At 52.3% G+C, this 23433-nt stretch overlaps 1 long non-coding RNA gene across 7 annotated transcripts in view; it reads right to left on the bottom strand.

Annotated features, from left to right (window-relative positions):
• LOC123601635 overlaps positions 1 to 23433 on the bottom strand; it is a 95765-nt gene that overhangs the window by 70637 nt on the left and 1695 nt on the right. The gene's annotated exons all lie outside the window — the stretch shown is intronic.

Here is a 23433-nt window from a genome sequence, read left to right as displayed (position 1 = left end):
GGGTTTTCGAGCGGCTTCCTGGTCTGCCCTCCTCAGGTGTGAGATGAGGGACCCAAGACCAGAGGCAGCACGAGTCCCTCGCGGGCACGTTCCTCCCCAGGCCCCGAGAGGAGACGAGAGCCTCTGGGATGTTTACCTAATAAGGCTCTTCAGCATCGGGAGCTGGAATTGGGGGGTTTGGTGGGGAGAGAAGGAGGGAGAAGGCAGCTAAGATCCTCAAGACGAGAAAGAATTTAGACTTGCGGTGTGTACCTACTACGTGCCAGGCGTACCTACTATGTGCCAGGCCCCGGGCCAGCTGCTTTGCTGCTTCCAAGCACAGCCCTAGGAGGGAGGCACTACTTACAGGTGTGGGAGCTGAGGCTCAGTTGCCCCCGGCCCCGTAACTGGTAGAGCTGGCATTTGAACCCAAGCCCCTGCCAGGCCCAAAGGCGATGAGCTTTCCTCCGCACCGTGGTGACTCCTCCAGGACAGGCACCGGGGTCTGCGGCAGGTGGTGGCCACAGAGGTGGCCGGTCCGAAAGGGCAGCAAACCCTATGTTTGCTCAGGTGCCTACAGAAACATCCTGGAGCCTGTGTTTTTCAAACTGGTGGAGAAAGCTCTGGGGCGGGGGGGGGGGGGGGGGGATGTCCCCAGGTCCTGGAAGGAACACCTCGTCCCCCCCCTGTGGAACAGTTAAGTCAAGAGGGAGGAGAATAAGGATCCGGGCTGCGGGGTCAGACCTGGGAGGTTCCATCCACAGGGTGATGGGGCTAACCCACGAGGCCAAAGGCCACATCAATGGGGCTGGCCCGTCCAGGGGGAGGGAGGTGCTTACTCAGCTAGGCCTTGCATGGGCCAAACAACAGTCTGAGCGGGGGCCACTCCTGGGACCTCCCACTGAGAGAGACGTTGCCTGGTGAGGGGGGCTGGGGATTTTGAGCCCAGAGAAGACGCAGCAGCAAATGAAAACTGTCATCAAGACCTCCAGGGCTCTCCAGTGGATGAGCGATTAGATTCCTTCTGGTTCTAAGAGCCAGAGCAAGGACCAGCAGCTGGAAAGTGCGGGAAGACAGACTTCACGTCTCTCTTCTTAGGACATAAGGGGCTCCCTCAAAGGGAGTAAGGCCTCCATCAAGGAGTCAGTGGGGGGAGATGGTACAAGGGAGATTCAGCAGGAAGTGCCGGGCTGGGCCAGTTGCCTCGCATGTAAAACTGACAAGAGCAAGAACTTCCGGCCCCAGAGACACTCCCAGCTTCCCTGTTGTCCTGAAACCCCCCGTGGCAGCGTGTCAGTTATGTTCTGAGAGCTCAGACGCCCCGTCTTCTGAATGGGGGCATTTCCGCCCCACGACAGTGGGGTCTGGGAATCTGCATTCAAGATGATTCCGATATACAACCAGGTTTGAAACTCACCGTCTATGAGGTCATGGGGGCGGTGACATCCCTGAACCAGGCCTCCCACCCCCTGCTGCCGAGATGCTGGGTGTCTCCCACTCAGCCCCTCACGTCCAGGGGCAGGCCCAGGCCTCAGCTGCTGCAGACCCGGAGGCCTGGATTGGCTAAGACTTTCCTATGGCAATACACCAATGACACGGAAATGCTTTGTGGCTGGTCCCTTTCCAGCATGCTCCTCTGGGGAAGCGGGAACCAAGTCTTGATATTATCTGGTCTGGATGACAGGGTCGGGGAGAGGCATCCCTAAGGCCTGGCACGTTTGCTAATAACAGGGAGTCACAGTTAATTTATATGTCAACTTGGCCGGGCCGTAGTGCCCAGATATGTGGTCAGACATCATTCTGGATGTTTCCGTGCAGGTATTTTGGATGATATTAACACTTACATCTGTAGACTTTGGATAAAGCAGAATGCCCTCCATAACGTGGGTGGGTCTAGTCCAAATGGTTGATGGTCTAAATAGAACAAACTACTAACCTTCCCGGGGCAAGAGGCCATTCTGCAGCAGAAGCCTTTGGACTTTAGCTATAGCTGGCCGACCCTCTAGAACCTGGGCTTACCAGCCCCTATAACTGTGTGAGTCAAGTCCTTAAAATACACCTCTTTACGCACACACGACACACATACGCACATACCCTTTCGGTCCTGTTTGTCTGGAGAACCAGAATTAATACACAGGGAAATGGACCAAGGCGATCAATAGAGGAATTGCATGAAGCCCAGCTCTGTGGGCACCAGGAAGTGCCAGGCATAATAAAGGAGGCACAGACAATATGAAAGCTCATTCTGCCAAAGCCGTTTCCCTCTGCTCTGAAGTCGGCTTCAGAAACGCAGAGCGCGGGCAGGAGGGGAGATGTACACGGAGTTCCTCAGAACACTGTCGGGAAATGCAGAGACAGGACGAGCCAGAAACTCAGTAATTGGGGAGCCAGCGGGTGGGCCATGACGGCTGATTGAGAGCGCACACCATGACCTGTCTGGACACAGAGGGGATGCAAAAAGTTAGGGGTGGAGGGAGGGAGCCTCCAGAGAACTCGGAAAAACTAAACAGAGGCAGAGACCCACGGAGGGACAGCGCCCGAATCACCAGGTGAACCAAAGTGAGGAAAGTTCACGGGGAACGTTCCCAAGCCTTTGAGATCCCAGACTCCTGAGTCAAAGACACCTAAGGGTCATCCAGTCCAGTCCTCTGCCTCCAGACTGAAGAGGCTACAAGCCCAGGCAAAAGTGGTCCTCATACTGGGAGTATTTGCAAAGACGATCAGGGAGGGGAGGAGGGAGGCAGGAGGGAGCGGGGAGGGGAGAGTCCTGATGACCATAATGCCCTCGACCTGAGCAGGTTCAGAGCACCTACTGGGTGCCAGGCGCCGAGCTAGGAGTTTGCTGGGCATCATCCCACGGAATATGGACAATGACAATGTCCGCTGGGTACAACCACTAGGCCCAGTTTACCCAGGAGGAAGCTAAGGTACTTGATGGAGTACTTTGTGCAGGTAGAAAGTAGCAAAACTGAACATCATACCCAGATCAGCCTGATTCCAAAGTCCTTGATCTTAACCGCCAAGGAAAGAAGAAGAAAAGTGGGCGGAGGGGAAAGGAAAGAATATAATCGTCCCATTTCATGGCTAAGGAAGCAGGCCCGGGAAGGACAAAGAACTTCCCAGGGTCCGGCGGCTGGCCGTTTGGACTCAATGTGGAAGTGTTTGTTGGGGGGACGGGTGGGAATTGGGTGCAGGGTCCGCCACTGAAGGCCGCAGGGCTGGCCCAGGGGGCAAACAGGAGAGGACAGCAGAGGAGAAGCCCCAGCTGGCTGGCCCACCAACCCCAGCCAGTGTGTTCTCGGGGCCTGGAGACAGATTCTTGCCAACTCTCTCTGACGACCCTGGACACCACCTTTTGGGTCCTTCTCCCGGCTTTCTCTTTGAAGCACGAACTCCCCAGGGAGACAGAGCACCCTGGGATCCAGTTCAGACGCCTTTAGTAGGGGTGCATCTACCTGGTGACTTTTTTTCAGATGTCTCCGGAGTGTGGGAGTGAAAAAAAAAAAAAATGGCCTCACTTCAGGCTACCATGTTTAGGCTGTGGGTCTGAGGAAGGTCCACAGGGAGGGCAGGCCTGGGGTGCGGGGAAAAGTGGGGGGGGGGTGGGAAGAGCTGCCAGATGTCCCTGGAAAAGCAGCCAGACTCCTCAGATCAGCAAACCTTGCCTCCGCAGACCTGACCCTCCACCTTGGCCGACGGTGTTGCAGTTCTGGAAGTCACCTCCGAACTCCCCCCGCCACCTTTCTCATCCACAACTCTGTGCTCCCAATTCCAGCTGCTGGAAGGACCCCAGATCCCTCCACTTCTCATCCCTCTGCTGCCACCGCCGGGTCCAGACCATCACCTCTCACCTGGACTAATGGTCTCCCTGCTTCACCTCTTGCCTCCCGACCATCCGTTTCTCACTCAGCTGCCCGTGTCAGCTTTTTAAAATACAGATCTGGTCACGGCCCTTGCCTCCTGAAAACCTTTCCGTGGCTCTCCATCGCCTGCAGGAGAAAGCCCAGATCGCTAACCAGTGCTTATTAGGCCCTCTGTGATCTGCCGGTTCCCCGCTTGCTAGATCCCATCTCCTGCCACTGTCCTCCTGGACGTCCTCGCCTCCAGCCATCCCAGCTCCCCGGGGCTCCTTCCCCGAAGCCTCCTCTTCCACCTCCAGCTGGAGGTGCACGTGCTGCACCCTACGTTGCCCCGTCTCCCCATCCGCTTGCACGTCTGGGGGATTCGCCCTTTAAGATAGAAGCCGGCCTTAGTGCCTCTGACAGGTCTTCCCGGATCCCCCCGTCCCCAGCGTCCGAGGCGGCCTGCCCATTTCTCCACGCTGTGTTTGAATCACGCGTCGGCTCGTCTGTCTCTGCGGGGGCTGTGAGCGTGCGAGCTCTTTACGTGAGAACACGGATCGTGTCTTTCTCCTTGCTGGTGACTAGCCGTGGGCCTGCTACATAATTAGAGCTCGATGCGTGTCTCTGGAATGAAGGCGGGTGTGTGAGCAGCCATAATGCCAGGTAGAAGGGGGTAAGAAATGAGACTGTGATGGGAGGCACCAGGGGGAGAGAGGGAGCTGGCTCTAAGTCTCTCTGGAAGTGGGAGCCTTGGAGAGGGGTCCTAACGCATGAGTAGGGTGTCGACGGGCTGAGATGGGGAGGCCAAGAGGCAGCTTGGGGGCTCCGTCTGTGCAAATGCGATGCAGACACCGGCATTGAAGACTCCGAAGCAGGCCTGAGACCCGGCCGTAGCATCCGGTCCCTTCCAACCGTGACACCAGACCATCCAGATCCCAAGGGCAGACGGCCTTTCCTTTAGGCCACTGGAAACAGACATGTTTGGATCCACTGGCCAGATTCTCCATTGTTCTGATGCACCTTCGTTTGTTGTGCAGCTTGGTCCTTCTCAGACAGCCTCCCCTCCTAGTGCCTCTGTGGGCCCAAGGCCTCCACGTGGCTGGAAGGGAACCAGAGCCTCGGTGGGGGGTGGGGGGGGGCAGTCGGGGCTCAGGGAGACCCAGCGGTTGAGCCTTTCCTGCTGCTTCCTGAGCCCCTCTGTTCTTGGGGACCACGTGAAAGCCGGTGGAAGACCAGTTTCTGTACTAAGAAGCGTATTTGGACGTGTTGACAAGGTCTCTATAGTAACCAGGAACTTGAAGGAGTGTTGCCAGAAACCCACAAACAAGAAGGCGTATTTTCTCCCAAACTGGTCAGTCGTATTCAGGAAGCTGGCCCGTGGGCTGGGGCTTTCACATGCCCACGGGCAATGAGAAGCCAGGCAGTTGTGCCCTTTCGTTGACTGGCATCGGGAGCTTAGCCGTGCGTGGAGGCTCGCCTGTGCCCATGAGCACGGGAGCAAGAGAATTGCCATGCTGGCAATTCAGTCGTGCTTTTGATTAAGGAACAAAGAGTAAAAAAAACGAAGCCAACAACAAAACAGAGGAGAAAAATAATTCAAGGTGAATCGGTCAAGTTGCACGGACTTCCGGCATCTGAGAAACTACAGCACACGGTTTGTGGAATCCACGCTTTACGACAAAAGGACGTAGGCGAGGAAGGTACGGGAGAGTGAGCGAAGGGGAGGGATGGACATTTTGGGAGCACCTGGGTTTAGCCTAAACTAGAGCAGAGTGGGTAAGCACAGGACGCCAAAGCCGATCTACTGGGTTCAAAGCCTGGCGTTGTCCTAAGTTGTATGAAGATTAGTGAGTAAATGGATATAAAGAGTTGAGAACCCAACCCGGCATGCGGTATATGTTCGTTAATGTTGGTCATGATTATTTTCTTGACTTATTTCATCTTTGCGGTAACCTACGAGGTACACTTTTATTCTTCTTGGTCCTCAGATAAGGAAACAGGTTCAGGGACAGCAATCCCCTGCTCGGGTCACACAGCTGGTAAGAAGCAGGGATCAACGCCAGGTTGGACTATCTCCTTACGCCTTGACTCCTGCGGTAGGAGCCAGCTCCACCTCTGGTCCTGGCTCCTGAGATCTCGGCCCTGAAAGGGAGCCCCGTCCACCCCCAACACGTGACCCTCCCAGGACGGGCTCCATGGAGCAGAGTGGGCCTCCCTTGGCGAGACCCTCTCTCTATCCTCCCCTCTCAGACGTGGGAATCAAGGGCCAGGTTGGATCAAGGAAGTATCCTTGTGGCCTTCCCTTCTGTGGCTCCTTCTCACCGGGCATGACAAAAGCAGTGGGCTGGGAGGCGGCCTGGGTCCTCGCCCCGGCTCTGCCACCAGCCCAGTGGGTGACCTTGGGCAAGTCACTGCTCCCATCTCTAAAATGGGACAGTTGGATTTAACCATCCTGAGTTCTCTGAGGCTCTCAGTTTACAATTCCGAGGATCAGAGTGTCACGTCTCACATATTAAGATGAAAAAGTGAGTGTTTCAGCCAGTTGACTGCAATGAGAAGTGATAACCCATCCGTTAAGTGCCCCTTGGAAGCACATCCATTTAGCACACACCATAAATTCAAAGAGAGCAGGGAGGGCATCACTGTTTACTTTGCACACTCCAGGCTTGGTGCTCCCACGCACAAGAGCTCGTTTAATCCTTACAGCAGCCCGGTGACACGGGGCCTGCTTGCGATGCCATTTCACAAAGGAGGCAACTGAGACTCGAAGAAGGCAGGTTGAGCCGGTAGACAAGACCTTTGGAGCCAGGTATTTCTGACTCCCAATCGATGCTTGTTACAAGATCCTGAGCAAGCAAACAATTCCAGGCAAACAAACGGCTTCGCCTTTCTGTTCTTTTGAAAGCATCCCGCCTGCCTTTCAGGAGCTGCTCTTCACACAGATTTTCCTCCACCTGCAAAGCAGGAACCAAGAGCCGGTTCATGTATTACAGTCCCGGACCCTGGCTGTTCTGGAACAAAAAGAAGTCTAATCGGGGCCTGGAAAGCTCGCCGAATCTCCAGCACATGGCTGGCCGGTGTCTTCTGAAGTCGGCCAGGCTGGAGCCTGCCTGGGGGCTGAGTGATCACTGCCCTGATGGCACAGGATCCAGTCCCCATGTGTTTCCCATCTTCCACGCTTCTCCTGTCCTATCTGGGCTGCCTCCTTGCAGGCAGTTTACCAGACGTCCAAGTACCAACCGTGCTCACGTGTAACCGGCCTGGTCCTCGAGGAGCCACGGCCTCTTCCTGCCCCTCCTTAGGAAGCAGAGAACCCACTGCCTCCCAGAGTTGGGGGCTTTGGAGTGGGACGAGCCTGGGTCTGCTGCCTGGTTCTCTGCCCTGTGTTAATCACATGATCGTGGCAAGTCGCCTCACCTCCCTGGGCTTCAGTTTTTACATCTGGAAAGTGGAAATAACATTTCCTCGAACAGGTATATACAGATTAATGAACATAGTGCTTCAGATCCAGGTTTTGTGATAGCGTCAAAGGGGCTGCTGGAAAGGGGGCAGCGGGAAGGGCCAGGGGCCCAGGACCCACCCCAACCCCCCAGGGCAGCTGCCCTGATGTTTGGTTTACGTGGCTGGGTTCACCGGTGATTCTGGGGGAAGGAAAGGGATATGCAGCTGAAAGAAAGTATAAAAATAGCTATTCTAGCTCCTGTGGAAGTGCTTGGTATGCAGTGGGCACTTAATAAATGTTAGTACTTTCCTCTTTCCTTCTTCTTGGCCCCCCCCTCCTTCTCTCCCCCGGGTTCTTTATTAGGTGGCTCAACTAAGAACGGAACCCAAATGAATGGAGAGAAGGCAGCAGGAAGGGCAGGGAGTATTCTGAAAACATCAAGCGAGTCACCAAGTACGGGGTCCACAGTGGGGGGGGGGGGTCAAGCCGTCCTGTGACCCAAACACGTCATCATGTCGCATCACAGCACGGGCTCGACGGCAGCTCCGTGCCAAGGGCCCCCTGCCTGCGACGAGCGCCAGAAAACGCGGCTCCCCGGAACCCCAGGTGCGGATCCCGGCTCCACCTACGTGCCATTGGCAACGGGCTTTCTTCCTCCTCCTCTCCGGAAGGGAAGGCCCAAAGGGAACCCGAGAGCTCTGAAGATGTGTGAAGGGGCCCAGGAGGTGGGGAGGCCCGAGTGGGTTGGCCTGGCTGCTTCTTGCAAATAAGCAGGGCTTGCTGAACTGTGAGGGCTCCAGGATGGAACAAAACCTGCCATCAGCCCTGCCCAGTTTCCACAGATACTCTGAAAACACGGTCCTGCTCCAGAGAGCAGCTCCACAACTGGAGCCACAGCGCCACCTTCAGGCTCACGCCCACCGTGCGTTTTCCCTACAAAAGTGTCTCTTCGGGCTACAGGCGGTGTTGCTGGGGGTTCAAAGCAAACCCATTAAACCCGTGAGGTGCTGTATTGCTGACGTGCTCCAGCAGATGAGCTTCGGGGGGAGAAAAAGGTCGTTGATAACAAGCATACTGCAGCCAGGGTGGGAGGGCGGTGTCCCAGGCGGGAAACTGGCAGAGCAGGAAGCCAATCGGCAGCCTTGGGGATGGGAAAACTGAGGGCCAGAGACCACAGGGCCGGTAACTCCGGTTACACAGTGAGGTGCAGGCAGAGCTAGTACCTGAACCCGAGCTCCTGAAGCATCGGATGGGATTGGGATAGCTCTTGATTTGGATGGCTGTTCACCTGTCAACGCCATAGTAAGTTTACGGTGCAAGAGACAACCACCATGAACCTGCAACACACACAGTAAGGAGTGGTTCCTTCTCACTCAGAAATGGCAGGATATGGGGCTGAGTTTAGAGTTACAGTTGCAGACGAGCAGCACAACTTGGGCTCCATGGGACCTGAGGAGAGGCTTCTCACAATGGAAGTGATGGGACTTCATTTACAGGATCACCGACCTCCCTGCACATCCTCACACTCACCCTCTCCATCAGACGAAACATCCCCCTTCATGACCCACTCATGAACTGTTGTCTTGTGAGGACTTCTTTGACCTTTTCTCCATGCCAGTGGAGCCCATGGTACCTTGTGCCATCAGTATCTACTTGAGACATCATTGGATGGATCCCCCTCTGTTATGATGACTTATTTGTCTACTTGTCCAGATGGGTAATTCCGGCCAGGAAAACTAGACCTTATTCTTCCCTGTGTCTCCAAAGACTAGCCACAGCAGGCACAGAGCAGTAGGTATGTCGAAAATGAAGACCGATTGATGGATGGATGGATGGATGGATGGATGGATGGATGGACGGATGGATGGGATGGATGGATGGATGGATGGATGGGTAGGTGGATGGATGATAGGTGGATGGGTGATGGGTGGATAGATGGCAAATGAGGTAAATCTAGGGGATAGGGTACCCACTCTTCATGTCATTGAACAGGGATGGCATCTGTTCTAAGGAGACATACATCTAAGAGCATCTGTTTCCAAGCCAAAGTCAAAAAGCATAAATGCAGATGTGCATGTGAAGGGAAGGAACAGGCTGGCATCATCATCCACCCCCTCCTTTTGCCTACCTCCTTCTCCCGGTTTCCCAGGAAACCTGTTGGAAATGAGACAGTGGTTCTCAAGATGTAGTTCCTGGGATACCGGTACCAAAATCCTCTGGGGAGTTTGTTAAAATGCAGATTCCTGGGCCCTGCCTCAGAGATTCTGACTCAGTGAGTTTGGGGTAGGGCCTGGGAATCTTAGATTTTTAACTAGCCCCACCCAAGTGACCCTGATGCCTGGGTACCTTTGGCAAGAATTCACTAAAGAGGAATGGCATACGGGGGCATGCCAGGAACTGCCTTCACTGACCGGCCCATCCAGAGAGCTTGAAAAATTGACCAAAGTCCCACAGGTACTACATGGCAGAAAGTGTCTGTAGAGTCTTCAAACACCTAAAGGGCCAGAGGGAAGGGAAGGAGGGTCCCTAACTCCCGCCATCCTTCAACCCCCAACCCCATCCCCAGCCTGAGGAGGCTGGCACATTCCCCAAACAGCCTTCCTTACCCCACAAGCCGCAGTGAGGAGCACCCGCCTTGTGTTCCCTGCTCCCTTGCAAAGCCCACAGGGGCAGGGCTTGCTCTGTGTTTACCAAGCCAGAGAAGCCAGCAGCTGTTTTCAGCGTCTGTTTCTACCTAAATACAGCTCTGGCTCCCAAACACCGGCTCTGCCAGCAAATGTTACCAGACCTGGAACACTAGCACCAGTTGTGTTCGGGCTGGAAAGGGCTCAAGGATTATGACAACACTGGAGGATCGTTCTGGACCGGGGAATGGCCAGCATCCTGGCAACCGCGAGACCACGAGTGGGCAGGCGGCCCTCCCGGGCCAGCTGGTGAGGTCCTGGAAGACGGAGAAAGAGCCCACGGGAAGGCGAAAGAAAGCACAGAGCCTCACCCCAAACCTCTGCTTGCCCCTGTGGTCCAACAGCACCTAAGCTCCAGCCATGCTGGACCTTTGGCTGAGCGCCTACGATGCGCCAGGCCCTATAGTTGGTGCCTTACCGTTTTGGTTTAGCCTTACAACAACCCTAGGAAACAAGTGATATGGTTGTCCCCATTTCACTTAAAAGAAGACCAAGAGGGGCGCCTGGGTGGCGCAGTCGGTTAAGCGTCCGTCCGACTTCAGCCAGGTCACGATCTCGCGGTCCGTGAGTTCGAGCCCCGCGTCGGGCTCTGGCCTGATGGCTCAGAGCCTGGAGCCTGTTTCCGATTCTGTGTCTCCCTCTCTCTCTGCCCCTCCCCCGTTCATGCTCTGTCTCTCTCTGTCCCAAAAATAAATAAAAACGTTGAAAAAAAAAAACTGAAAAAAAAAAAAAAAGAAGACCAAGATCCAGGGAGATAAAGCGAGCTGCCCGAATCCTGAGTTGGTCAGACTGGACGCAGAAAGTCAGGACTTGAATCCACATTCCTCTGCTTGCTCCATGTTCCTTCGCTGCTAGCTGTGCTGTTCTCCACGTGCACCCCAGGCTGTCTGGCCCCCCTGCTCCTGTCCGTGCTGTGCCCTCGATCGAGAATGCCTTGCCCCTGGCTGCCATCTTGTGGTTCTTCAGACCCGGGTCGCTGGCCACTTCTTCCCTAGAGCCCTCCCGGATCCCGTCTCCCATCAGTTAGTCGCTGGGACTGGTACTCAGCCCCGTTTTCCACCTGCCTTCCAGGTGCTGAGTTCCACGATGATCCCCCTACATCTCAATCTCCAAAACCCAGCCCCTGCCCACCACACCCCTGCTCCCAGTGTCTAACAGTCTTTTTCCCTGAACAGGCTTTCAGGCTGTCCCTCTGGTGAATGACACAAGTTCAAGGCCCACGTGTAGACTGAGTACTTAATACACAGCTGCCTGTGCCCCGCCCCCAGCCAGGGCCGCTAGTCATCAGAGAGGGTGGTATGGTCTCTGGGTCAGAAGAGGACTGATCCTAAACTAGAAGACTCAGGTGTGAGACTTGGTTCTGAAATTTCTCTGGGCTGCAGGTTCCATCTGAAGAATGGGTGCGCAGAGGGAATAGATGATCTCTATGTCCCGTGGCTCAGTCAAGCATTTCCTGTAGATGATCTCAACGTCCCGTGGCTCAGTCAAGCATTTCCTGTGCAATGAATGGGGCAGCCCATGTCAGGCACTGGTGTCTTTATGAAGGATTGAATCCACTGAGCCCTCAAGTGGGTGGGGACCCTGAGGCAGGCTCAGCTGAAGCAGGGGGTTAGACGAAGACAAGTTTGGGTGGATCAGCTGAAGAAACACCAGGGAAGGAACATGGGACTGATCTGACACAGAGGGGAAGGGTCATGCTCCCCGATGGGGAAGGAGAGGCAGAAGGGCACTGGGCCGGTGCACCTGGCACTGGTGTGGGGTGACGGAAAGAGAACCTGGCCCTGCATGTCAGGAGATGAGGGTCTGGGCCAGCATGAGTGGCAGCGGGATTGAGAAGGGAGAAACTCTAGAAACATCTGGGAAGAATCTCTGGGACTCAGTGCTGCCAGCAAGTGGCAGGGAGGAAAAGGGGAAGCAGAGATGGCCGGGAGGTTTGACCCCGGGGAGGTGAGGGACCCACGTAGAGAAGCAGGATGAGCAGAGGGGAGCCCGGCTCTGAGAGGCGAGAGACAGGGACGGGGACAGAGGAACGAAGACCTGGCTTCTGGTCGCCACCGCTGCCCCTTACTACCCTGAGCCTGTTTTGTTACCCACGAAATGGGGGCTTTCGTGCACTCGCGTGCACGGTACGTGTGCATGGTAACCCTCACAGACCTGACTTTTATTGTGGCGATGAGTTTACAATCGATTCTAATTCCACAAGGTAATGATAACAGCTATCATTTATCGATCACCTGCCATGTGCCGGCCACTGTCATAAGTAATTTGTTTACACTCACGATCTAATTTCTTCCTCGTGAGAATTCTACTAGACCCCCCTTCCGTCCCTCCCCCCCCCCCCCCCCCACATTGTGTGGACGGTAACACTGAAGATCAGAGAAATTAGACAACTTTCCCAAGATCTCACAGCTGGGAAGGGGCTGTCGCTGCCAACAAGCATTTCACAAGAGCCTGACAGGTACCAAGCACTGGCTAGAACACAAAGTGGGTGGAAAACCTGGCTTGGGCTTTCAAGGCACCTCCTGGCAGCTACCGGCCCACGGAGGAACAGGTCTGTGTGAGCTGTTTCTTCTGGAGTTCTATTGTCTCTGCTGTGAATGTTGACAGACTGGGACAAATGACTCCTGGCTCGACTCTCCGCGCACCGGGCGCTGGGAAGGGATGTCAAGCCCTGAGACCGTGGTTCATAATCAGTCACTGCACCCGCCCGCCTGCCTTTCATCCAACTTTGCTGGGTGCTATTATTCAGCTGTGAGCCATCGCCAGGAGCTGCAAAGCAGTTAATTACAGAAGTATAATCCCCTTCTTCACAAGAAGCTGATCTTCTAGGGTTGCGAGAAGATAAGATTTATGCCTCTTCCAATTCCTTTATTCTCCCATCAACATAGATTCATATTTCAGTTTCCCGCATCGGAAACAAAAAGGAAACTCGCTCAGCCCACTGCTGCCTGAGAGAGATAAATTAGGCTACACAAAGAACCAGTCCTATAAACTCAATCTCTTTCCCTTCCTTTCATGTTTGTGATTATAAACAGAGTCAAGGGCAGTTGAAATATATCCCTCTGCCTGCCTGCCTGCCTTGTCCCGCTCAGAGAGAGAGACGACGCGGTGATAACCATCCGTGTGGTACCGGGGAAAGACGAAAACAGGCCCCCCACAATCCGACGTCGGCCCGGCGAGCGGAGCCGATAGAAAGACCTTTGTCTCCTGCCATTCTCTGGTCACAGAATCGTTTCAGAAGGCCACGGAGAGAAGCCGGATGCCAGGCCACTGTGAACGCTTTCATTTTTTGATGGCCACGTGTGCAATGATATTTGCTCAAAAGAAAGGGCCTTGCGACTTGGCGGGCTGTGCGGCGGGACTGTGCCAGGGCCCCTGGCCAGTTTCAGAAGTGCGTGGACATAGGTCACCAGCAGATCAGACCGCTGAACGAGGCTAGTCTTAGCGGCCCTGAGGAGCAGATTCCAAGCTCTTGGGAAGAGAAAAGCCGCACTTCCTGGGGAAAGCGGTCCCCCGTGAAACGACATTATCCTTCTCCAGAGGGATTGGGGTGGGTTACGCTGATTATTTTCCCTGCCATTCAGCTGCTTTTGTTGCTTTTTGTGGGCGTCACTGGAGCTATTAACTGTCAAGCGTTCCACTGGCGGATGAGAAACAAGGGGGCCCCAGGAAATGAACTGATTTGCCTGAGGAAACAGAGCAGGTCCTTGGCAGAACAGGGAGTGACAGAAGCTCTGGCGAGAGCCGCTGGGACACTCGAAGGGGGCGCCTGGGCGGCTCCGTCCGTTCAGCGCCGGACTCGAGATCGGCTCAGGTCGTGGTCTCACGGTTCGAGAGTTCAAGTCCCGAAACGGGTTCTGCCCTGACAGCTTGGGATTCTCTCTCTCCCTTTCTGCCCCCTTCCGCTCTCTCCCTCTCTCTCTCCCGCTCTCTCTCTCTCAAAATAAATAAACTTAAAAAAAATAAAGTTTCAAAAAAAAATACAGTTGGTGGGCACTCACCTCAAATGCCAGGCACTATGCGCAGGGGCCCCTTGCGTCCTAACAACTAAGAAGCAAACACCGTCACACGTGACAGATGAGGAAACTGAGGCTTGGCTTCGCGGTGAGAGGCCAGCACGATGCCACCTCCCCTGGGGGACTCCTCTCAGACATCCTGACTCTCCGTGGAGGCGGGTTTTTTTTGCGACTTCTGATGGGGCAAGGGAAAATCTAATTTTTGAAAGATAATGAAGAAAGGGAGGAAGGGAAGAGAGGAAACTGAATACAAGAGCCAAGTGGGCCCCTGTAATAAAATGTCATCCCACAAGATGTAAGACAACAGCCTTTAATAGACTCTGAGATTCAATTATCCCTTTATATTTCCAGCAGACTTGTCACCGTCTAAATCATCCCTTCACTGTAAACACACCCTAATTCACAAATAGGATATAAAACAAATCACATTTGAAAGCCACGGAGCTTCTGCGCCATCGCTCTGCAATGACACACACACCTCAGCCCTCGCTCCCCGGGGGAGAAGGGCAACGGGCCCGGGACCAGCCTTGCAGATGGCCAGGGAGTGCCAATCCAGCTTGTCCATTCTGGGGCTTTTAAAGGAGGTTCTTCTCTCCCCTCTTGATCGGCCTCTCTCAAGCCCTCAGAGGAAGGATAGCAACTCCTGCCTCTGTCGGGAGCATTCTCAACGTTTATTTATTTTGGGGACAGAGAGAGACAGAGCATGAACGGGGGAGGGGCAGAGAGAGAGGGAGACACAGAATCGGAAACAGGCTCCAGGCTCTGAGCCATCAGCCCAGAGCCCGACGCGGGGCTCGAACTCACGGACCGCGAGATCGTGACCTGGCTGAAGTCGGACACTTAACCGACTGCGCCACCCAGGCGCCCCTGTCGGGAGCATTCTAATTGTTGTTGTTTTTTTTTTCCAGAAGCCTTTCCTAGCGTGTGATACCGCAGGGGAACCAACACATGAGGTTTTCCTAACAGCTGCCAGGGGAGGGACGTGCCCGCCCGGCCCTACTCTTCTAGAAAGTTGGGCTTTCCTGAGGAGCAGGCACCAGCTTTACCCAGAAAGAGACCCCAGCCCTGCACAGGGCCCCTCCCCTCCCCCCCATTGACTAGTTCCTCCACCTCATTCCTCATTCTAGTCCCGTCTCCAGTACTCTCATTTATTAGCTTTCCTCCCTTTTTTAAAGTTATAAAAGTAACACATGCTCATTGTAACATGTTGCCCGACAGAGTTGTAAAAGGGAAGTTTTCTTCATTCTTCTCCAACTCAGTTCCGCGTTCCCGACCGAGCCAGAGTTGTCGACGGTCGAGTGTGTGTCCTTACACATAGGTTTTTTGGTTCGTGTAGATATTAAAGACAATTTTTGCCTTTTTCACAAATATGGCATCAAACCATACGTGTTTCTGTACAGCTTGCTATTTAGAATTAACAAAATAGCATGGACAACTCTTCATGACGACAGAGAGATGTCGGGCTCATTCTTTTTAATAATGTTGCGTACATGACATTATGCAGGATGAGTGCACCGTAACTTTCCCAACCGTCCAACAACCTTGAGTCTCCCGGATATCATGATATTATATCGTGCCTGACCGCTCGTACCTATGAATGCCATGGTCTCCCTCCATTTATAAATTGTCCAAATTTGGCAAGGCCCTTTCCAGGCTGGCCCAGCCTCAGAAACAGAACTCCTTAGCCATACAATGTTTCTAAGAGCAGTGCCTGCGGACATCCAGTTCTGGGCATTCGGGCAGGTCTTGGATGTGTAAATGCAGGTTTCACTGCCATGAAATCCGGACTTCCTTTTGGCAGCGAAGAAAACAGAAAGCATAACTAAAGCCTTAAGACGTCGTAAATAGGCATGCAAAGCAAAAATACTACACATAATTGTAGGCATAAACCCGACACCTGCCAGAAAGATTTAATCCTCAAGAACACAAAAAGACGTTGTTTACCAAAGAAGGATTTTTATAATGCCATTGCTGCATTTTATTAGGGAGGAGAGAGGCCTGAAGTGGAGACAGGCTACAGCAGATTTCTGTGCTCATTTAAACTGAATGCTAAAACACTCTGGGTCTGAAACGTTTCGAGACTGGAAGTAAATTCTTCGAGGCAATCTGCTTTCCTAGAGCTCTTTTATGGAAGTCACATCTGAACAGTTTTAGAAATGAAAATGAAATCTCACAAAGGGTATCTTTTAGAACTAGTTATTCCATTTCCGGGACTCTACTCTAAAGAAATACCCAGCAGTGCCCGTAAAGATACAGGTAAAAGGATGTTTATCCCGGCATCACGTGAAATTTTGGAAAAAGGAAAACAAGCGAAGAGATAGATCTACAACAGGGAGATGTAGGGACTACGACACAACTATGAAAAAAGACACAGAGTGTTGGATATTAAGAATACTAACTTTATATTAGGAATATTTACTTACGATGCTAAGTAAAAAGAGATTTAAAGTTGTATATTAAAATTATGTAAAAATGTACCCAGAGAACACTGGAAATATACACCAATATATCAACAGCGTTCTCTCCAGGTGGTGGGGCCATGTGGCCTTCTTCTTCTTGTCTTTTACTTTTCTGTAGTTTATACATTTGCTAAAAGCAGCCTGCGTTACTTTCGTAGTGGAATAAATTAAATAGTCTTAAACCACACAGAAGACAGAGCTGACTCGCCTGGCTATTTTTAGGATCATGCGATGGCACGTATGAGAAGGGACGGGAGTGCATAAGGCTAAGGGTCGTCTGGGTTGGGAAGGGAGAGTAATGGAGAAAACCCCCTCATTGCCTGTTGTCTTTCGCAGTGTGGGCCACGGGGTGCAATGCCTTTAGCAGAACAACTGACACACAAAGGAAACTCAGTAACGTCCAAAAGATGACACTGTCGGTTCGCTCAGCATGCAGTATGCACCTACTGTGTGCCTGGCAGTAGGGGAAGTGACCAACGTCACATTCCAGCTTATTAAAAAATAAGACGACGCTTGGTCCCCCTCATTACACGTGACTTGGAGCACATCGATTACCTGGATTTCCCCCTATTCTCAGAAAGGCAAACAAAAGGAAAAATGAGTAAGTTGAAATTTGCAACGGATGTCAAGAAAGGACATACGGAAAGTAGCCCAGGACCCCCAACAGATTCTGCTAAGAGCACGTGTTCCTCCTGAGAGGCAGCTCTGGGGAAAGATGCAGCCAGGCAGGTATCGAGCTGAAGTTTGCAATTCCTGCCGTCTGTCCCGAAAGTTCTTGACTGATGGCTGCTCGCAGCAGGACTGTTAAACAGTTATTAACCCGTTCATTCAACAGATAGTTATTGGATACCGACTATGTGTCAGTGCTATTCTAGAAGCTAGGGGTAACACAGTGAATCAAAGTCCTCCCCCTGAGGGCACGTACATTCTAGTGCAACAAATAAAAACATAAACTACCATCAATCACTGCTGTGGAAAAAATAAGTAGAACAGACTCAGGGAAGAGGGTGACAAAGGTTCTTTTCTAGGCTGAGGATTCCAAGAAGTCCTCCCTAAAGAAGTGATATTTGAGCGACACCCTGAATAAACGGATCGAGTGCCATGAATATCTACAGTAGCGTTCTACGTGGAAAGGACAAGTGCAAAGGCCCTGAGGCAGGAGTGCAGCAAGAACACCAATCCAGCGGGAGCACCGTGAACAAGGAAGAGAGTGGGTAGAAACTGAAGTCAGGGATGTAACCGGGAGCCAGATCGCCCAGGGCCTTTTAGGACATGGTGAGGACTTCAGAGTTTATTCTAGGAATAAGAGATCACTGAATGTCTTGAAATGGGGAGTAACATGATGTGATTTCGGTCTAAAAAGAGTATTCTGGCTACCACGTGGGGGGTAAGAACATAAACAAGAATTTGGACCAGGACGTTACTGCAGGAATCCATTGAGAGGGGATGGCGAAGATGAGAAGTAATAATATTAAAGACATATTCTGCAAAAGGGGTTTGGAAGATTTGGAGATAGACTGAATGTGAAGTGAGGGAGACAGAGAGAGAGAGAAACGGAGAAAGGAAGGAAGGGAGAAAAGAGAGAGAGAAAGAAAGAAAGAGAGAGAGAGGGAAGGAGGGAGAAAGGAGAGAGAGGAAGGAAGGAAGGAAGGGGAGGGAGGGAGGGAGGAAGAGAGGGAAAGAAAGGAAAGGAAAGAAGGAAGGAAGGAAAAGAAAGAAAGAAAGAAAGAAAGAAAGAAAGAAAGAAAGAGTGAGTCAAGGAAAAATCCAAGGTCTTGGGCATGGGAAACTGGGTAAATTGTGGTGTTACTTAATGATATGGGAGACGCTCAGGGAGCAGTGGGTATTTTGTTCTGTTTTGTTTTAGGGGGATGTTACAGATGCCGTTGACCCAGCCTTCCCACTCCGGTCTTACCACATCAGGGCACACGGGCTGACCTCCAGTGGTCATCGTCTGCAGCTCTCTTTGCCTGAGAGCTTCCTCCCAAGCCGCAGAAACCACTCGGTGTGCCCAGCACAGCTCATGGGAGCCGCCCTCGATCCCTGACAAAGCGAAGTTGGTGAATAAACGCCCCAGCTCCCTCCTCTGAGTGGAGCGGGGGAACACTGGATCATTCTGACGTGTGCTTTTACACCACGGTTTGCCAGGCTTCACCAGTGGGATTTTTAAGCTCCAGTCTCCCATAGTACCCGCCAGCTTGATAACACCCTTTGTTGGCCTTTTCCCCATCCCAGCTCATTCTCCCTCATTCCCTACCACTGGTTCCCAGTACCTCCCAAGAGCATTACTTACACTCGAAACCTTGCCTCAGGGTCTGGGGCCGTCCAAACTAAGATGGGATAAACGAGAACATCTTCCAATTCCTTCTACCCACCCTTCTTCACAGCCACTGCGAATCTCCTTTTCTGGTCCTTCTCACTACCTCTCAAACAACAGTAGCAGAGTCAGGACGATCAACGAGCCTCGGTCACATAGAGCGGGGACAAAATGGAGTAACTGTAATAAACCAGAGTGCCAGCTGGTCCCCCATCCTACTCCCCGGGCCTGCTAATAATCAGTCTTCCTTTTCTTTTTTAGGCACTGAGGGCAGCTTTGTTTTGCTTTTATATTTTCAAAACCAACAAGGAACAGAAAGAACAATGGTCTAGAGCAGGGAGGTGGCAAAATGGAAGAGGCCGGAGAATGACAGACCTTTTCCGTCGCCTCCTTCACCGGGCAGTTCGGCGAATGCCCTATGACATGAGGGCCACGGACTATTAGCAGCAGCATCAAATGCTATTTATTGAGCATTGACTCCAGAAGGAACCGAACTCTCTCATCAAAAGCCAGGGAACAGGAGACTTGACTTGCCATATGCCGTATCTCTTAGGGAAGCACGCTTGTTTCTACGGTAGCGTTTTTTAGATGTCGCAAATGATTCAGAATCATCACTTTCCAATTTCCTTCTGTTGACATGGATTGACTGTGGGAGGAGGCGGTTAAAAAAGGCAAAAGCTGTGCAAAGATCTTTTGGTTTGAGGCAAAACAAAAAAAACAAAAACAAAAACCCCCAAAACAAAACAAAAAACAAAAAACAAAAAAAACGCAAAAAACAAAACCCTGACACTTGCTACAAATGAACTGCTGTGAGCATCCATCAGGCATGACATAAACGTGATCATCCTTTCTACAGATGAGAAGACAGCCGGCGCAAAGTCCCATCATCGGTGAGGATGCCAAATCTGCACTCCCTGGAACATCAAAGGGTACTGGAGACCAAGCATATGCTTTAGAATCAGTCGGATCCGGGATCGAACTCCAGACTAGCTAACTTACTAGCTGGAGACACTGGCATCCTGTGTAGCCCCTTTGAGCCTTGGTTTTCTCATGAGCTCAGTGGAGATAACACACCCACTTCCCAGGATGGCTGAGGTGACATAATGGCCGGCAACACGCAGAGCAAGCCGGCCACCAGCCTCAGTTCCCTTCTCTGGTTAACTACTTGTAGCTGAAGGTCTCAGTAAAGACCCGGGGAAAAGGCTCAGCGACTCTCAAGGCAGAGGCACTGCCGCTCAGCACGAACGGACGACCTCCGTGAGCAAAGGTTCGTCCCCAGGCCTTCGCGCCTCTCCCAAAGGCCCCCCGTGCGACAGGAGGAGCTCTTCTCAAACTTGTATCTTACACTCTGTACCCTCGGCACCGATCGCGGTGCCCGGCGCATTGTAGGGAGGGCAAGTTTGGTGCTATGGAAATGGCACACGCTTCTGAGTTAGACAGGCCTGGGCTCAAGTCCCAGTTCTGCCACTTGCCTTTGAGCAAGTCACTTCCTTAAGCCTCTGTCTCCTTTCCTGTAAGCTCGGTAATAACATCTATTAAAATGTTGTGAGTATGGACCGAGGGAACGGATGCTCAGCCTAGTACAGCGCCTGGCAAACGGGAGACACTTGACAAATGTGAGCCTTTATGAATGCACATTTGCTGAATGAACTCGGGGGTGAAAAGGACTCCATTTAAATTTTTTTTTTTTTCAACGTTTATTTATTTTTGGGACAGAGAGAGACAGAGCATGAACGGGGGAGGGGCAGAGAGAGAGGGAGACACAGAATCGGAAACAGGCTCCAGGCTCTGAGCCATCAGCCCAGAGCCCGACGCGGGGCTCGAACTCCCGGACCGCGAGATCGTGACCTGGCTGAAGTCGGACGCTCAACCGACTGCGCCACCCAGGCGCCCCAAAAGGACTCCATTTAATCAACACCACACGCACATCCCCATACACAACAGAAATACGCCGGATCACATCTTCGTTCATGTACATCAGGATGTAGCCACACCGCTTTCTCATAGGGGCAATGATTTCTTCAGCTCTGATTTCGTGCCGCATAATCGTGGCAAGCTCCGATCCGTTCTTGGGACATACACCGAACAAAACACACTGCCTGGCCCCACCCCCGTGCCGACATACACACAGAAGGAAAATCTGGTTACGAACAACGCCAAGGGAATCTCACAGCATCTTCCCCCCCCCCCCGCCCCCCGCCAAAATATATGAACTACAACTGGAATTCTCCAGAGTGAGAAGCCTGAGAGACACCACCTCTAAGCAAGTGATCAAGATTAACCTCACCAGAAATAAAACGCATCCGCATTACACACGGCACCTGACATGGTACCCTGAGGAGGACATATCACTTCGGTGGTTTTCTCGCAGAAACTTCAAAACCTTAGGCTAATCATGAGGAAACATCAGACAAATCCAAATCAAAGGACAGTCTACAAAACAACTGGTGGGAACTCTTCAGAAGTGTCAAGGTCGTGCAAGACGAGGAAATAACGAGGAGCGGTCACAGACTAGAGGAGGCTGAGGAGACACGAAATCTACACGCGGCGCGGGACCCTGGATGCATCTCATTAAGCTTGCGTTTCAGCCAAAAAAAAAAAAAAAAACTCAAAGGGGAAAAGGATTCACAAAAGGTCTGACCCCTCGAGGGGTGCATGAAGAGAGAAGGCCAGTCCCAAGACTTCTACCGACCACCTGGGGGCGAGAAAGATTTATGGAAGGATTAAAGTCTGGGCCCCGTTTCTGCCCATCTTTTTTAAACCTGAGCACCCAGGGTACAGCCACTTTCTCTCCTGCCCCCTCCATCCCCTCAAATTCAACCTACAGTAAGGGAATAGGGTCTGAGCCACCTCGGCGCAGTCTCACAGCAGCGGAATTTGCTCCTGGCAGTTTCGCTGGTTAGCCATATAAACATTCGGCGGCATAATATCCATGTAAATGGAGCTGTCATACCGGGATGTAGGCCTCGGGTGCAAGGTTTCAAGGTACAAAAGGGGCCCCTCGCTCCTCAGGGAGGAGGGGACCCCACGTGCCCAACTTCAGGTAAGTGGGACTTTCCAAGTTATACTGGAGTCCAAGGAAGGCTTCCTTCCACCTTACAGTGGTAGAATGCCGGGGCTCAGGCTCAGCCCGTGGACTGAGGTTCACAGAACCGCCACAGGAGGCCACGCTGCCTCCTCCAAGCTGCTAGCATTTACCGCACCCTTATTGTCCTGACCAAGACTGAGACCGGCTTATGAGGATTACGCAGCAGCAGACACGGGGGCTCCACCGAGAGTTCCGAATCACACGCTGCTGATGCTGAAGCCTGAGCACCTCTACCCAGAAGAGTGTTCTGTGAGAGTCAGGTACAGACCAAACATTGAGAGCCACTATTCTTTCAGGCTGGACTGTGCGTGTGAGTGTGTGTGCGCACTTGTGCAAGTGTTGGGATTTCTTTTTTTTTTTTTTTTTTTTTTTTTTAATTTTTTTTCCAACGTTTATTTATTTTTGGGACAGAGAGAGACAGAGCATGAACGGGGGAGGGGCAGAGAGAGAGGGAGACACAGAATCGGAAACAGGCTCCAGGCTCTGAGCCATCAGCCCAGAGCCTGACGCGGGGCTCGAACTCACGGACCGCGAGATCGTGACCTGGCTGAAGTCGGACGCTTAACCGACTGCGCCACCCAGGCGCCCCAAGTGTTGGGATTTCTAGAATGTGTCTGTAGATTTGCGCGACATCGTTTCCGGTCCCCTTGCTTCCCGCCCCACCCATTTTCTCCGGCCTCTCTCCATCCTGTGTCCCTGCCCGTGTCTCATGTCTTAGGGTCTCTTCTAGGTGCTGTCTAGTCCCTTGAGCCTTCCCAGTCTTCCTGCCTCCGTGCACCTGCGATGAGAGGGTAATGGACAGAATCCATTCATTCACGCATTCATTCATTCAGGCATTGGAGACGAACGCGGCTCTGGGGATACAATTACACACATCAAAGACAAGAGCTTTGCTTTCAAGGAATTCACATATTAGTAGAGGGAGACAATCAGCAAACAAAGATACAAGAAAACAGCAATAATGAGGAGTGTTGTGATGAAAGCAAATCAGGATGGTGTGAACGGGAGTGATGGGAGGTTACCGTTGTCTGGGTGGTGAAGGCAGGACCTTCCTGAGGAGGTAACTTTTAAGCTTGGATCTAGACAAGGGCGATCCGGCCCTGCAAACACCCGAGGGTTCCAGGCGAAGGGAATGACTAGTGCAAAGGCCCGAAGGCCGGCCCAAACTTGGCAGAAGTTTGAGATATTTATTAATGAGCTGACTGAAGCCCTCATCCCATACTTTATATATATATATATGTCACCGGACAAAGGACTGTGAGATCCCACACATGGCCTTCCTTTTCAATTCCTTGCTAAGCAGGAATAAAGAGGAAGATAACTGAACAAAACATTCAGTCTTTTGTAAAACACTCTTGCGTTCAGAAGGCTGGGTGTAGGGCCACATCCTTCCTGGGTGGGCACACGTCGCCAATCAGCCACTGTGTCGCCCCGAACAACCGTTCGGGGGGCCAACTAATTAAAAATTTAATCCCATGATTTTCATCTTAATCTCTTTCTCCCATTAGCTCTGATCAATGCCCACAAGTACAATTTAGCAGAACATCCATTTAGATAAATGACTCAGGGGGGTACCTAAGTAGCCTGTTGGTTATGAACCAACGGA

The sequence above is a fragment of the Leopardus geoffroyi genome, chromosome D1, assembly GCF_018350155.1.
Source record: "Leopardus geoffroyi isolate Oge1 chromosome D1, O.geoffroyi_Oge1_pat1.0, whole genome shotgun sequence".
In the NCBI taxonomy this organism is placed as follows: Eukaryota; Metazoa; Chordata; class Mammalia; order Carnivora; family Felidae; genus Leopardus; species Leopardus geoffroyi.
The sequence above is the reverse complement of the archived record's forward strand: the minus strand, read 5'-3'. Positions and strand labels throughout refer to the sequence as shown.